This window comes from Biomphalaria glabrata, chromosome 10 (genome assembly GCF_947242115.1).
Source record: "Biomphalaria glabrata chromosome 10, xgBioGlab47.1, whole genome shotgun sequence".
In the NCBI taxonomy this organism is placed as follows: Eukaryota; Metazoa; Mollusca; class Gastropoda; family Planorbidae; genus Biomphalaria; species Biomphalaria glabrata.
In genome coordinates, this window is record NC_074720.1 from 616,496 (window position 1) to 631,853 (window position 15,358).

Below are 15,358 nucleotides of genomic sequence, written 5' to 3' on the forward strand. Positions count from 1 at the left end.
GACCTTCCATTCTTTATCTAATCATTGACACTAAGACATTACCATTCTCAATGTAATCATTGACACTAAGACATTACCATTCTCAATGTAATCATTGACACTAAGTCATTACCATTCCCAATCTAATCATTGACACTGTCATTACCATTCCCAATCTAATCATTGACACTAAGACCTTCCATTCTTTATCTAATCATTGACACTAAGACATTACCATTCTCAATGTAATCATTGACACTAAGACATTACCATTCTCAATCTAATCATTGACACTAAGTCATTACCATTCCCAATCTAATCATTGACACTAAGTCATTACCATTGACACTAAGTCATTACCATTCTCAATCTAATCATTGACACTAAGACATTACCATTCTCAATCTAATCATTAACATAACATTCTCAATGTAATCAATGACACTAAGACATTACCATTCTCAATGTAATCATCGACACTAAGACATTACCATTTTCAATATAATCATTGACACTAAGACATTGCTATTCTCAATGTAATCATTGACACTAAGACATTACCATTCTCAATCTAACTATTTGTACCATCTTGAATGGTGTGAATGTTGATTGAATGGTATAAGGGCCTCTTCTGGCCTTGATGTAGTGTTCTTGTATTCTTAATCAAACACATCACATATTATGGATAAAATAATTACAAACTCCTCTCTGGCAGACAAATATTTATTACATCAAATAATAGTTCATAAAGTAGGCAATCTCAGCCATAAAATATCATCACGAATTATTTCACATCAAATACAAACTACATCCTTAGAAATATCTCCAATTAGGTACTCATATTATTTAATCCAATTTCATAAAACAGAGACACCTACGTCTCTTGATACATCATGGTGCTAACTTACTAAAAAATCGTGGTCATGTGATCAAAAATGGTACCTCTTTGCTCGACAATGTGTAAGACCCATTTTCACGTGAACTGAAATCATCTCGTGCATCTCACTCTAATCATAGTGTTACACCATTGACACTAAGACATTACCATCCTCAATCTAATGATTGTCTCAGTGTTATCATTGGCACTAAGACATTACTATTCTCAATGTAATCATTGACACTAAGACATTACCATTATCAATCTAATCAATAACACTAAGACATTACCATTCTCACTGTTATCATTGACACTAAGACATTACCATTCTCACTGTTATCATTGACACTAAGACATTACCATTCTCACTGTTATCATTGACACTAAGACATTACCATTCTCACTGTTGTCATTGACACTAAGACATTAACATTCTCAATCTAATCATTAACACTAAGACATTACCATTCTCCATCTAGACAAAATTTACATGGTCACAGTTTAAAAGTGAGTAAAGCAACAAACAACAATTAAATTTAAGAATCTATATTCATTACCCAGCTCAAATACAAACAGATGCTTAGATAATAATAAATAATTAATAATATAAATAAAAAATTAGTATAAAAAATATCAATAATGCAACAACTTGCATTTTTTTTTTTTGCATTTGCATAGTAACAGAACTGGTATAGAAAAATACAAAAGACATAAATGTGGGCCAAAGTAAAAACACAGCATATTTTTATTTTTTTAAGCATTGTTCACCCCAGCAGCAGTAAATCGCTACATGGCAAAATAACAAAGCAAAATTTGAGTAATGGTTTAATAATAATAATGATGCTGAAGATAAAAGATGAGTGCAGTGTTTTCATAAACCCTATTACAACCTACTTTCCTCTATGGCAAAAAGGTGCCTGAGTTAATCTTTATAGTGCTTACAGGAGTACCCCGTTACGCCATCCTTGAAGATACCATTTGGCATGCAGTCGCCCCCCATGTGGGATAATTTTCCAACCCATCACAGCTGTTGAATAAGTATTTCTTCTATACTACCCACACCAGCCTCCAGCAGAACATTTTTTTAAGGTAGTTCTGCCAGTGTATGACAGTTTGGTGAGAACTGCTGCTTGGATATATATATATATATATTTAATATGAAACTTGAAAAAACTTCTTTTATGAAACAAAACTAAATATAACTTTTATTACAACATAACACTAACCCTAATACTAACCTAGATGAAATGAAATAAATCTAGTAGCAATAATATAAAATGGTATTTTAAACAAAATCTAACTCACTACAAAAAACCTGTCTGTACAGTTTCAGATCCCTGGGTAATTTGCATTAAACTAGACCATTTTTGTAATTTCACCATCCTCACTGCATATCCGCCAACCAATCGCTAATTTCTCAACATTACCTTGGAAACACCCACACACACACACTCCATAACACTGCTATACACATTTTTATGAACATACAAAATATAAACATTGTATAATTATGTCTTTATATAACTTTTGTTTTATAATTATTTTATCTAAGTAATTGACTAAGTAATTGTAATCATCGTCCTAAATATAATTTTGAGATCTTGTTTTCTAGAATTAACATTATGAAAGATAACAATCTAAAAGGTTAATAGTTATTGAGCTAACAAACTAATATTAGAAAATGGTAAAATAAAAAAATCACTGAATACAATATATTTACAGGGTGCGTCAAAAAAAATGTATACACACTTTGAACTGTCATAGACAATTTATTTCCCGTTCTACAATGCTAAATTTCAGCACATGGAAAGCTTAATGTCTAATTAAAGTCAAAGTCATCAAGATAAGGCAGAGGAAATGGTTGGGAGGGAGGGGGTCTGTCAATGAACGTTGAATGGTGTAATATTGAGTTCTTACTTCCTGAAGTACTCTAGACACGTGACAAGACAAACACTATACGACTGACTCAAGTTCGTTCAGCAGACAACATGAAGTTTATTTTACTATAATAATAATAATATACTGCACTCCTTGTTAGTGCTACAAGTCAAGAAATAATAATCCTATCCGCATAACAGCGGTATCAAAAGTATCCAATACGTTAACAACAAATCATGTCCGCATCTCAGCGGGCAACACTGTGTAGAAATATAGATTAACTAATACATGTCTCAAAAGACCACTGGCAACAACTGCCTACAAGTTACTTTCTAACTGAAATTACTACAGACTTTTCTAAGTCGCTACTGTCCATCCCGGACTAAAATATACTTGACCACTCGGTCCAAAGAATAACACTTGACTTCTAACTTGACTTCACTTGACTGCTTTACTTTACTGACTGACTGACTTCAAAGTCAACTTTATTCATTCTACTTCCTCTTTTCTACATTAGGAATTCCACGTGTCTTTTAAACTATTAACATGATGTGAACTTTAGATCATGCAATGTCAACTAAGACTGTGACATTACGCCCTTTCCCTCAAAAAAAAAAGATTTTGTAAAAATCTTTTGAAATTTAAGTAATAATACTATTATATGTATAGTCACATCTTTTGAGAGAGAAATAATCCATACAAATGTACAATGTGTGCTATAATCTCTGGCACATGTCTTATCATGCCATCAAAAAATTTGATGAGACTAATATATGGTCTCATTTGACCTTACAATATTTGAAAAAATATTTGTCTGTGTAGACAATACTCATAGTTGTCAACATTACTCAAAAAGCAAGTGTTTCTTTACACAAAATTTCAAAGTAAATTCTCAATTTATCAAAAGAATGCTTTCAATATTAATTTTACAAAGGAATGAGCAGCCATGAAAAATGCTCGTATACAAATATACTTAGTTTATCCCATCAGGTTACATAATCAAATGAAAAATATTGACAATGGTTACATGGTCAAATGAAAAGATATTGACAATGTTCTTTAAAATAAATCAATGCAAGTGAAATGTATCTATAATAAATATTTATGTTGTCTCAATGGTTTATGTACAAAAATAATGGCAATGTTTTGACAATGCTACTAAATCATGAAGTCAAGAAAATATATTCTTTAATGATGATTTATGAGGAACATATTTAAATCATCAAAGTCATAAGCTTATTAAAGCATCAAGGTCGTTATCATGATATTCATTTGGCTCATATGTCTTACTGTGAGCACAAGTTCTTTTAACATAAGTGTAAGTTACAATCTTCTCTCGAAAAAATGAATCAGCTTTTCACGTTATGTAACATCAAATATGTTACTTCGAGCCATTAATAGTGCTCTAATAGTCTTCATCACTCAAATACAATGTTCTATTCAAAAATCAAATATATTACTTTGAACCATTAATAGTGCTCCAATAGTCTTCATGAATCAAGTACAATGTTCTTTCAAAAATCAAGTATATTACTTCGAGCCATTAATCATGCTTCGATAGTTTTCTCATATCCATACAATATTCTTCTCAAAATTAGTGTTATCATCACATAATATAAAATATACTGCTTGAGCCATCAATAATGCTCCAAAAGTTTTGTCATTAAATACAATCTTCTCCTCAAAAAATATCAGTGTCTACATCACACATCATCAAATATATTACTTCACGAGCCATCAATAATGCTCCAATAATTTTCTCATATTAAATACAATCTTCTCAAAAAGTCAGTGTCTATGACACACATCAAATGTATTGCTTCACGAGCCATCAATAATGCTCAAATAATTTTCTCATATTAAATACAATCTTCTCCTAAAAAAATCAGCGATTACATCACACATTATATATATTACTTCATGAGCCATCAATAATGCTCCAATATTCTCATATTAAGTACAATCTTCTATTCAAAGATTCAGTTTGCATTACACAGTATCAATTATTTTTCAAGCCATCAGTAATGCTCAAATAGATCTCACTAATTAAATACAATATTCTTTTCAAAAAATCATTGTTTGCATTACATATCATCAAGTGTATCGTTTCAAGCCTCGAATTAAGCTCAAATAGTCTTCAAAACTGATATGTGGGAAAAAATAAATTCATCAGTGAAGATCAATGTCACAGTCATATCTATACAATTTACAAAGGTTATGTACATTTGAAAAAATGAAAAATACATTTCAATAAATAGTGTCACATACTTAGGTTTTAATATGACTGCGTTCTGTTCAAATGGACTCTTGGAAAAATAATTTACACATATGCAAAAATTGGGCACATATGACCTTTTGAAGTGTCATGTGTACAAATACAATCAAAGTTATATGTAGAATATGGCATCAACAGATTCAATGAATTACACTTGTACTGGCTAATGAGTCCTTAACGGTGCTAGTGTTATGTAAAATAGTGTGATAATTATAGTTGTTGACTTATGTGAACAATGTCATTGTTTAGTTATATTACTGATATTTAGTGATTTTGTGATGGTGTTGTATCCTATTGTATAATAAACAAAATTGTATGTTGTGCTGCCCTATGTCTAGCTTGCTAACTACTAGTGTCATGTGTGTTTCCAGTTCTAATGTTACTGTTTCGTGATGCGTTGTCCAGCCCGTTTGTAAGTAATGGATAGGAATTATTTTCTGGAGTTGAGTTCATGAATGCTACATGTTCGTGTTCGTGAGTGTCGATGGTTGCGGCTGAGTTGTCATAACTGCTAGGGCGTCTATGGATTCTATTGTTGCTGTTACTTTGCCATCTGTTTGAAGTATTTCTGTTGTATCTGTTTCGTTCGTAGCCATCACGTCTGGATTGTCTGTGATAGTTCTGAAAGTTGTTGGTATTGTATTGCTGTCTTCTTTGATAGTTCTGGAAGTTGTAATTATCGTTGTTGGTGTTGTATTGCCTTCTTCTATCATTAGGGCTGTAACTTTGGGTTGCTCTCCTGTTTCTTCTGTTGTCATATTTATTGTCTCGATATGTGCCACTTTGATACTGGAAAGTGCTTCTGTTGATTGATCTACATTGGCTCTTTATGTGACCCTTTATGCCGCAGTTAAAGCAGGTTTTATTGTTGCTGCTGTATTTGAATTTACTTGAATCAGTGTTAATGATGGTCTCTTCTGTCGATGGTGTGATTGGGATGGCTGTCTTTGAATAAATTCAGGTTAGTTATGAGTTCTGTTTCGTTTTTAATTTTCTTCTCTTTCAGGAAAGTGAAAATGTTGTCTGTAACATTCAATAGTACACTGTCAATTAAGAACATATCAATGATTTGGTCTGGTCTCGTCATATCACGGTTGGAGAGTTCAAGCCACTTTAAGATATTTTGCTTAATTTCAAATTTCAAAAATAATTCTGTTGTAATCACCGTTCTTTTGCAATCTGATGTCTCGAAAGAGTTTTCTGTAGTGGTCCTCGGATTTGCCAAAGTGTTCGAGGAGTCTGTTTTTCACAGCCTTGTAGTCAGTCTTTTGTTCAGGTGTCAGGGTGGCTATTATGTTCAGCGGTTCACCTGCAAGATTGGCGAGTAGGTGCTTGGCCATATCTCTAGGAGACATGTCATACGTTGAGGCTATGTGCTCAAATTGCACAATGTAGTTTTCAAGAGTTTCGTTTTTCTCATTGAACTTATGGAACTTCGAGACGTATGGTTTGGCTTGCTGTGTCAGTGGTTGTAATATGTTCGGATTCACTTTTGCAGCTTCCAGTTTAGCTAACTCAACTTTTCCCTCTATTTCTTTCATTTCTTTCTGATGCGCTCTTTCTGCCGCTCGTTCATCTCGTTCCGCTACTTCACGTTCTTTCTTCTTTAATTCATCCAATTCTCTTTTCTTTTCACCCTTCAATTCCATTTCTCTGGCCAACTCCAAGATTTTATCATAGGTAGACATTGTTGATAGGTATGGGTTTAGGCTTCAAGTGTGTATAATGTCAATAAATATTAAATAATCTTCAACGTGTATAAAGTCAACAAATATATAGGATTCCAATCTGTATGTAGTATTAACTGTGTAGTGAGTGCTTAGTTATCAAAATACAAATAATAATGTCTCACTTTGCATGTATCTTTGATATTTAAAATAATAGATGGCCAATAAATGTGTTGAGTTTGTAATCAATGTGTGCCAAATACAATGTACAAATGAGTCAATAGTAATAAGCGTTGCGTCAAAATGTACCAACAAAATAATCAGAGTACGAGAAATGTGTCAATACAAAATAAGTACAAGAGCTCAAAAAATAAGGCTCTAATTCAAGTGATAGTATATATGTACACAATATTATTACTTCAAATATATCTTTGTAACATGTTAAATGTGCAGTGAAAAAAATGAAAAAAAAAATTAATTAATGAGAGAATAAAGAGATAAATTAAAGTATAGGTGACGAACACAAAAACAATATAGATAACAATACAGTCTGCTTTAAAAGAAATCAATAAATAGAAGACTTTGACAAGAGAATCACAGATATGTAAATACAAGACTTACACAAACAAACAATATGAATACAAAGAGAAATCACACTACGATTGTACAAACAAAACTATATACCACTAAACAAAAAATTTCAAAATGATAGAGAAGTCCCTACTGAACAAGGCTGGTCTACTCGGACCTTATTAGGACTAGGAGAACAACAAGAAAATCCCTAAAGATCCCTATCAGATGAAGTGAAAACGAACGGAACAAATAAATTGTGCCGATTCAATCTCAAAACATAAGACAGACCCACGCCGACCGCCCTTTAAGGTAACAAATATAAAAAATGAAAATCAATTTAATATGGTTCCAAGAGTTATCAATCACTAACTCTATATATAATCAACTTCAATTACTGCTATACCACAGCAAAATCAATGTACTTTATTAATCATATGAATATATTCAATCCTTAATTATAACTTACAGACTTTCTTTTGTAGACTGATGTAGATTAATCCTCTCTTGTAGCTTGTCAAATACAAATACAGCTTGAGTAGTTCAATAATAATCCATGGGTAAGGTAACTAAGTAATCCGATTGAGAATACACATCAATGTGAGCATCAAAGTAGTAGTAAAATAATCCAGTCATATGCCATAAGATGGCTCAAATGCTCAAGTAATGTCAAAAAATATTTCCTCTTGACCTTTACAATTAACACAAGTCCAACAGGTAATCCAAATAATCCAATAAGATAATCCAAAATGTAAGTGTAGTAATGCAGGCATGTGTTATTTCTTCGTCGTACAACGATGACTAGGAGAGCGCCAATAGGTACAAGTTAGTCCAACTTCAACGTCAAAGATCAATAATCCAAAAGTACTTGAACATTCGTATAAATAATCCAACAGTACTTAAGTGGAGAACTTCAGCTTAGATAATCCAAATATGTAAAGTCTCTGAAAAATTAGAATGACCATAAGTGAACAGAGGTCTAAATGGAGGACCTTCTGTATAGCAATGTAAGGTGAAACCTCGACAATGCAAGAGCGTGTCAAAAGTTGGTGACGAGCGCTCACGTGGAAACGATGTATCATCTGTCTTCAGGCGACGCCTTGAATTTTACACCCACACAAATGTATCAGCTGTCTTCGAGCGAAGCCTTGAGTTTTTCACCCACACAAATGTATCAGCTGTCTTCGAGCGACGCCTTCAGTTTTTCACCCACACAAATGTATCAGCCGTTTTCGGTTTCTGCCGATGGTGATGTCTCAAGATGTCAACAATAGTGGAGAAATAGGCATTGACCAGGTTTAAAATATACATATAAGATCCTTTTTTGTCCAGTAGATATAATGGTCAGTTTGTAGACTTCATCAAGCCCTAACTTGAGAACTGCTTGGTCAGACACAAACTGTGAAAGATGGAATGTGATAATATGAATATATATATATATGAATACAATATTAAAGTGCTGACTTATTTATTACTAAAGCATCTCCAGATTTTCTTTTGCTAAGTCTTTCTTTTAACCAACTGGTGTGGCACAGCAGTAGGCTCTTTTTTTTTTCATTGCAAGTCTATGGTTATTTTTTAAAAATCTTTTTGTCTACCAACACTCTTTAAACTATTTCCCAGGTGGATTCCCTACTTTAAATTTCTGTCTGTTAACATTTCAGCAAAGGTACAAGATATGAATACATTGCTTATGTCCTGAGAATGTTCTGCATTAGACACTTTAGGCCTTCTCTGCTACTCTATCACCTAAATAAATTAAGTTATGCTTCTTTTCCTTGCTCTTTGTTTCACTGCCAAGTCTGATACTTAATACAAAAAGAGTCAAAGGAATTCATCAGATTAATTTAATATTTAAAAATAGAATTGACTCACCATTAGCTGTCCCAATGAATGAACCATAATGTCAGGTTGACCATTAACCCTATCTTACTGTACCAGACATTCATGCTTGTTAGTTTAGCCTAAAGATAACAATGGTAGTGATATTTAGCTGCAAACATTTTACTAAATTTATATAACTGGTAATAAATTATTGTTAAAACAAAAGAAAGTCCATAGAAAAGAGATACAAATAAAACATAAAACAGTCTAATTTAAAACTAAATAAAATGATTAATTAACACATTCTTTTTAAGACTGGATGGCTGCCTGGTTGTGCAGTATGCACACTGGATTATCTTTCACAATGGTGGGAAGCGTGGTCGAGAGGCCAAGTGCGCTTGAACTTGGCTTGGCTACCTAGAAGGGGGCTCGAGGTTCGACACCCGACTCGGGCAGAGATGTGTTTACCTAGCGCCCAAAGGCAGCACAGAAAACCAACTCCTAGATACCCCCTCCCCCCCACCGGTCCACAAATGAGATTGGACCAAAAAGCGCTCTGAGCATGCTATAAGCATGAAAGTAGCGCTATATAAAAGCTATAATAATAATAATAATGGTGCCAGGTTCATATTCTGCCAGCTGACATCAAACTTTTGAATTCATTTGTCAGTAATTATATTTTCTTTTTTTTTTTTTTAAATACAAGCCTCATGCAATAGCAGTCTTTAACTTTTTCTTTATTGTTATAAATTATTTTAAGCAGAAGAATCTAATGAAATATACTTACAAAACTTCCTTTAAGATTTCAAGTTAAAAGTTGTGGGTGAACATCATCCCAGGGTATACCAGGACCTATACAGATAGAGTGGTCATGAGTCTGAAATACAAATAAAGTGATTGTGTCTGAAAAAATTTTTTCTTTTATTAATCAGAGTTAATATGTCATCTAGGTATGTCAAATAGATAAGTTTTCCAACCTGTAGGTATGTCTGACAGATATGTCATAAAGAGTCTTACAGTCTAGTAATGTAACATGCTGACAAATTTTTTCTTTAGAATCTTAAGGGGAGGGGAGGGAGGTAAGAAGAGTGCTTTTAAGAAATTATTACTCACTATGGTTTCAATTACAATGGTCAGGTCAGTTCATCAGGGCTGATCAATCCAACATAAGATCCACTATTTGGTAATTTACCTACGCCACTGTCATGCTTTAAATATTTCCAGCCAATAGAAGTAAATTGAGTTGTATGTGCTGAGAAAGGAAGACAAAAAAATGTTTGTAAAATGTTTCACATATTTTAGTTGTTCCTTCAGAGTTGAAGATAATTTACTTCCTAGTCCTAACTTCCAGCAGGATGACAGCAGGCAAGGTATTAACCCAGGACCATCGAGAAGTCCAAACAATATACCACACGACCAGGCAACCAGCCTGTATGTATTATAAGTGTGATTCAATATGTTATAAATCTATATTTTATATATGTTATAAGTGTGATTCAATATGTTATAAATCTATATTTTATATATGTTATAAGTGTGATTCAATTTGTTTAAAACTACAAAATTTATTTTTTTTAGGTTTACTGTTTTTGACAGTCAAAATAGTGGTTTACATATTTTTCCCACCATTTAAGAATTCCGATTACAATATAAAATTTAAAAAAATAGAAAAAAAAACACATACACACATACAAAAGATTTGTAAAAAGCCTTGGCAGTCACATCAAACATTTTTTCAAAACCAACAACATGCACATCCTTGATACAAAACACACACACTGGTGATTTTAGTCATAAGAGATGTACCTGTTACCAGATGTACCAGTTAGGTTGATTGGCTGTATTGTTAAAGATTAAAAGCAAACCATTATCCATACAGATCTAGTTTCACTAGAGAAAAGATTTTTTTTCTTGGTATCCAAATTCTTATGTATAAGATTTCTATAATGTGTCTTCTTTCTACTATAACATGCTCAGTACACTTTTATTGTATAAATACGGTATGGGTTATATAATTTGGCTCTAAATGAAAGATTTACCTGCTTTCCATATGAAGGGAGGGAGGGGGGGGGGGGCAAACATTATAGTTTCGGTTCTAATGCAGTCATAAGACCATATCTAGTATGACAGTCGACAGTAGAAACTTGCAATTAGATTCCATTATAGTTTCGGTTCTAATGCAGTCATAAGACCATATCTAGTATGACAGTCGACAGTAGAAACTTGCAATTAGATTCCAAGCAATAGTTCTACAAGTATATAGTGAATTTAAGATGTAGCACATAAATTATAATTTCCAAAATCTAAACATAATTTTTTCTATTGCACAAAGTTATCCAGCTAGAGCTAAATTTTAAAGTAAGAGGCAATTCACAGTTGGAAACATATGAAAATATAAAGTAAAAATATTAATGTCCATCATGCATCAGGTTTAATTACAAAATGAGGATACTGAACACTTCAAGAACTTTAAATATTTCCTTTTCCACAACCAAGGTAACCAATCGAGCCTAGTAGGAAGCGTGGTCAAGAGGCCAACTACGCTTGAACTTGGCTTAGCTTGGCTGCCTATGAAGGGGGCAAGAGGTTCGACACACAACTCGAGTTGAGTTGTGTTTACTGAGTGCTTTAAGGCAGTTAGAAAACCTACTCCCACTGGTCCACAAATGAGATTGGACCATAGTGCTCTGAGCATGCTATAAGCATGAAAGTAGCACTATATGAAAGCCATAATTTATTTATATAGTAAATATTTAGGGTTAGAAACATGCTTACAATTCAAGTAGATTTCCTTATTGAATGACACTACAAAATGTAATCATGTATAATCTGGATATTCTTCTTTGTTTTTATTATTCATTAACTTCAACAGACCTACTTTTTTTGCAGTGTCAGAGCAGAAGCACCAACAAATGTTTCATTTTTTTTTATCTTTTTAAAAAAAAAGACTCACAACATAGCAAGTAAACTGCTTTACTATCGAAGTTAGTGGAATTAATTTAGGTGAATAGATAGTTCCAAACAGGATGCATGCCATAGTTTTACTTCTTCTAGACTTAATCATTATTTCAATTTATCAGACAATAGTTACCCAGATAACGATCCTGACTGCCAGGTCGTACAGTTTGCGCGCTGGACTGTCGATCGGATTTATCGATGGTCTCTAGTTCAAACCCTGCCTGCTCCCATCCCCCGTCACCCTGCGGGAGGTTTGGACTAGGAAGTAAACTATCTTCAACTCTGAAGGGACATCCGAAACATGTAAAACAATTTACAAACATTCCAAAGATAAATACATGTTAAATTAGTTATAACTTATGAAGACATATAGCTATTGACATAGTTTTGATTTAAATTTGAGGATAAAATGTAAAAACAAAAAAACCTTCATTAAAATTATAACAAATAGATAGTTGTATATTCTATAGCCCCATTTTCTAAAAGATCAATAGCAAATATTCTTTTTTTATGCTTTGTTTAAGCCTGCTTAGCATACTTTATAAAAGTGCATAATTTGACTATAGTAAGTATTGCTTATAATATTAGCCTTTTCTTGCAAAGTAAATCAGAAATATTATTTTAAAATCAATTGTTGATTTAACATAATCATCAATTTAGTGGCTCAGAAAAGAAAAAATGTCTGAAAAAATGATTATAATTTTTAGAATAGTTGCGGATTAAAATGTAATAAGAATGCCTTTTAAAACTTGCAATCTATAGGGCTTGCTAATAAAAATACCAAAGAGTGGAGATCTATCACAATGTGAGAAATGGCGAGGCATCACTTTGCTGTCAGTACCAAGCAAGATTTTTAGCAGAATCCTACTAAACAGAATAAAGGGAGCATGTGATGAACACCTAAGGGAAGAACAGGGCAGATTCAGAAAAGGGAGATCTTGTGCTGACCAAATAGCTACACTCAGGATAATTGTAGAACAATGTGTCGAATGGCAATCTCCTCTCTATGCAATTTTTGTTGACTTTGAAAAAGCTTTTGATAGTGTCGACAGAGAATCTATTTGGACTGTAATGAGACATTATGGGATCCCCAATAAAATAATAACCATAATCAAGAACCTTTATGATGGTTTCACCTGCCAAGTAACCCACTGTGGCAAGCTGTCAGAGGAATTTCCAGTCACAACAGGAGTCAAACAGGGATGTCTTCTTTCACCACTCCTGTTCCTTCTAGTACTGGATTGGGTCACAAAAGAAGCCTACTCTAACACAGGGAAAGGAATCCAATGGACTCTCATACAAAAGCTGGAAGATCTGAAATTCCCTGATGACATAGCCCTATTATCACACAGACTACAGGATATGCAAGAAAAGGTCACAGCTTTAAGCGAAGTAGGAAAAAGAATGGGCCTCAAAATAAACCACCAAAAAACTAAAGTACTTAAAGTAAAAAATAAACAAAGTGGAGACATAGTATTGAATTCTCAGACAATAGACCAAGTAGAAAATTTTATATACCTTGGGAGTGTAGTCAGTATATCAGGTGGAACAGATGAAGACATTAAACGCCGTATAAATCTAGCATGTCAGACATTTACACAGCTAAAACCAACCTGGAAATCTCCTTACATCTCAAACAAGACTAAACTAAGAACCTTTAACTCTAATGTCAAGGCTGTCCTACTGTATGGTTCTGAAACATGGAGAACAACTGAAGCCACAACAAAAAAAATACAGACCTTCATCAACAGATGACAAAGTAGAAAACACCAAACTGTGGGAGATGAGTGGACAGAAAAATATAGAAGTGCAGATCTTAGAGAGGAAGTGGAGATGGATTGGTCACACCCTTAGAAAAGATACCAGCAACAGAGCTAGGCAGGCCTTAGAGTGGAACCCCCAGGGAACAAGACGCAGAGGAAGACCAAAAAGAACATGGCGACGCAGTGTACTTGAAGAAGCAGTGAAGACCGGGAAGAGCTGGGACACCATCAAAAAGCTAGCAAGAGACCGTGGAGAGTGGCGTGTTTTTGTCGAGGCCCTATGTTCCATAAGGAACTCAAAGGAGTGATGATCATGATGAATCTATAGGGCAGATGATGTAAATGTCTTCTGTTTCAGTGGCCTACAGTTATAAAGGTATCATGATATGGCCAGCACAATGATAAACCTTCTTTACTTCCCCAACTAATGTCATTAGAATTGCATGGACTTGAGGCACTCTAAGATCCTGAAATTCAAAAACAATCTTCACCAAGATTTGAACCTGAAAACTCTAGCTTAAAAGCAGTTGCACTTAACCACTTAGAAAGTCCCCCCCCCCCATTAAAAAATCAAATGTTCCATTATGAATCAGCACATCATCATTTGCAGAGAGAATTTCTGCCAATCTTTTGACTATACAGGATATAGCTAGCTTAAGTACAATAGAGATAACTTTATTCAAGAATTTTTAACTTTGGCTGAATGTGCATTGTGACAAGCTAATTCAGGAACTGGCTTATACTGTAACATTTATTTAAATATTTTAGACTAAAATTACAACTATTATACACTAAAATAAAATGTTATTTCATTCACTATGTCATTATGTTATGGAGTGTTTACCCTGGCCCAGCATCCTCCTCCTTTTGCAGCATTACATGTAATGTAATCTTCAGGGGCCCAAAGACTTTTTCCAGTGATGTAAGCCTCCAGAGAATCATATGTCCTTGGATAATGGCAGCTGTGAACAGAATCACTTTTGCATAACACTTTCCAAAATGTACAAACTATTTAAATATATTAATATATGCCTTTATTCTAAAAACAACCTCATAATAATATACTTATTCTTTTAAAAGTTTCATAGAATTTATTACATGCTAGATATCCTTATATGTTCACCTAGATGTCTACAAGCTAGCAGAGCTGTTTGTTAGAAAGTTGATTAGGTCTTTCCAAACTCAGCCACTTTCAAAACTTAATAAATAGTGAACAATACACAAGTTACACCTAAAAAAAAAATGCCAACAAAAGAGCTATTCAGGCTTTAGATGGGAACCCACAGGCACAAGGCACAGAGGAAGACCAAAAAGAACAGTACAACACAATCTTTATATCTTCTAGATTACAGGCATTACTTCAAAAGAGAATATTCCTATGCATTTCATGATCAATCTAGTCAGGCATGTTAATAAGTTACTTCACCTCTACTAAGTCATTGGTTTTCCTGGCCGATTGAGGCATCCCATTCCCCCTCTCTAATGGCATTAGGGAAAATTGAAAATAATTATGTGGTGTTGTCTTTTTATCTGTTTCTATCTCATCATCACTAGTTTTGGGAAGTAA

General features: G+C 33.6%; 1 long non-coding RNA gene across 3 annotated transcripts; it reads right to left on the reverse strand.

Moving 5' to 3' along the window:
- Window positions 1-688: 688 nt before the first annotated feature.
- Window positions 689-15,008, reverse strand: LOC129928620 (uncharacterized). Of its 3 annotated transcripts, none has more exons than XR_008780070.1 (5): window positions 14,636-15,008; window positions 10,184-10,322; window positions 9,858-9,947; window positions 9,122-9,210; window positions 689-8,645 (listed from the first exon to the last, which is right to left on the reverse strand). It is a non-coding gene; the product is annotated as an uncharacterized LOC129928620 (long non-coding RNA). The 3 variants fall into 3 exon arrangements; XR_008780072.1 differs by lacking the exon at window positions 14,636-15,008 and adding an exon at window positions 11,110-11,140; XR_008780071.1 differs by lacking the exon at window positions 14,636-15,008 and adding an exon at window positions 10,759-10,777.
- Window positions 15,009-15,358: the final 350 nt, after the last annotated feature.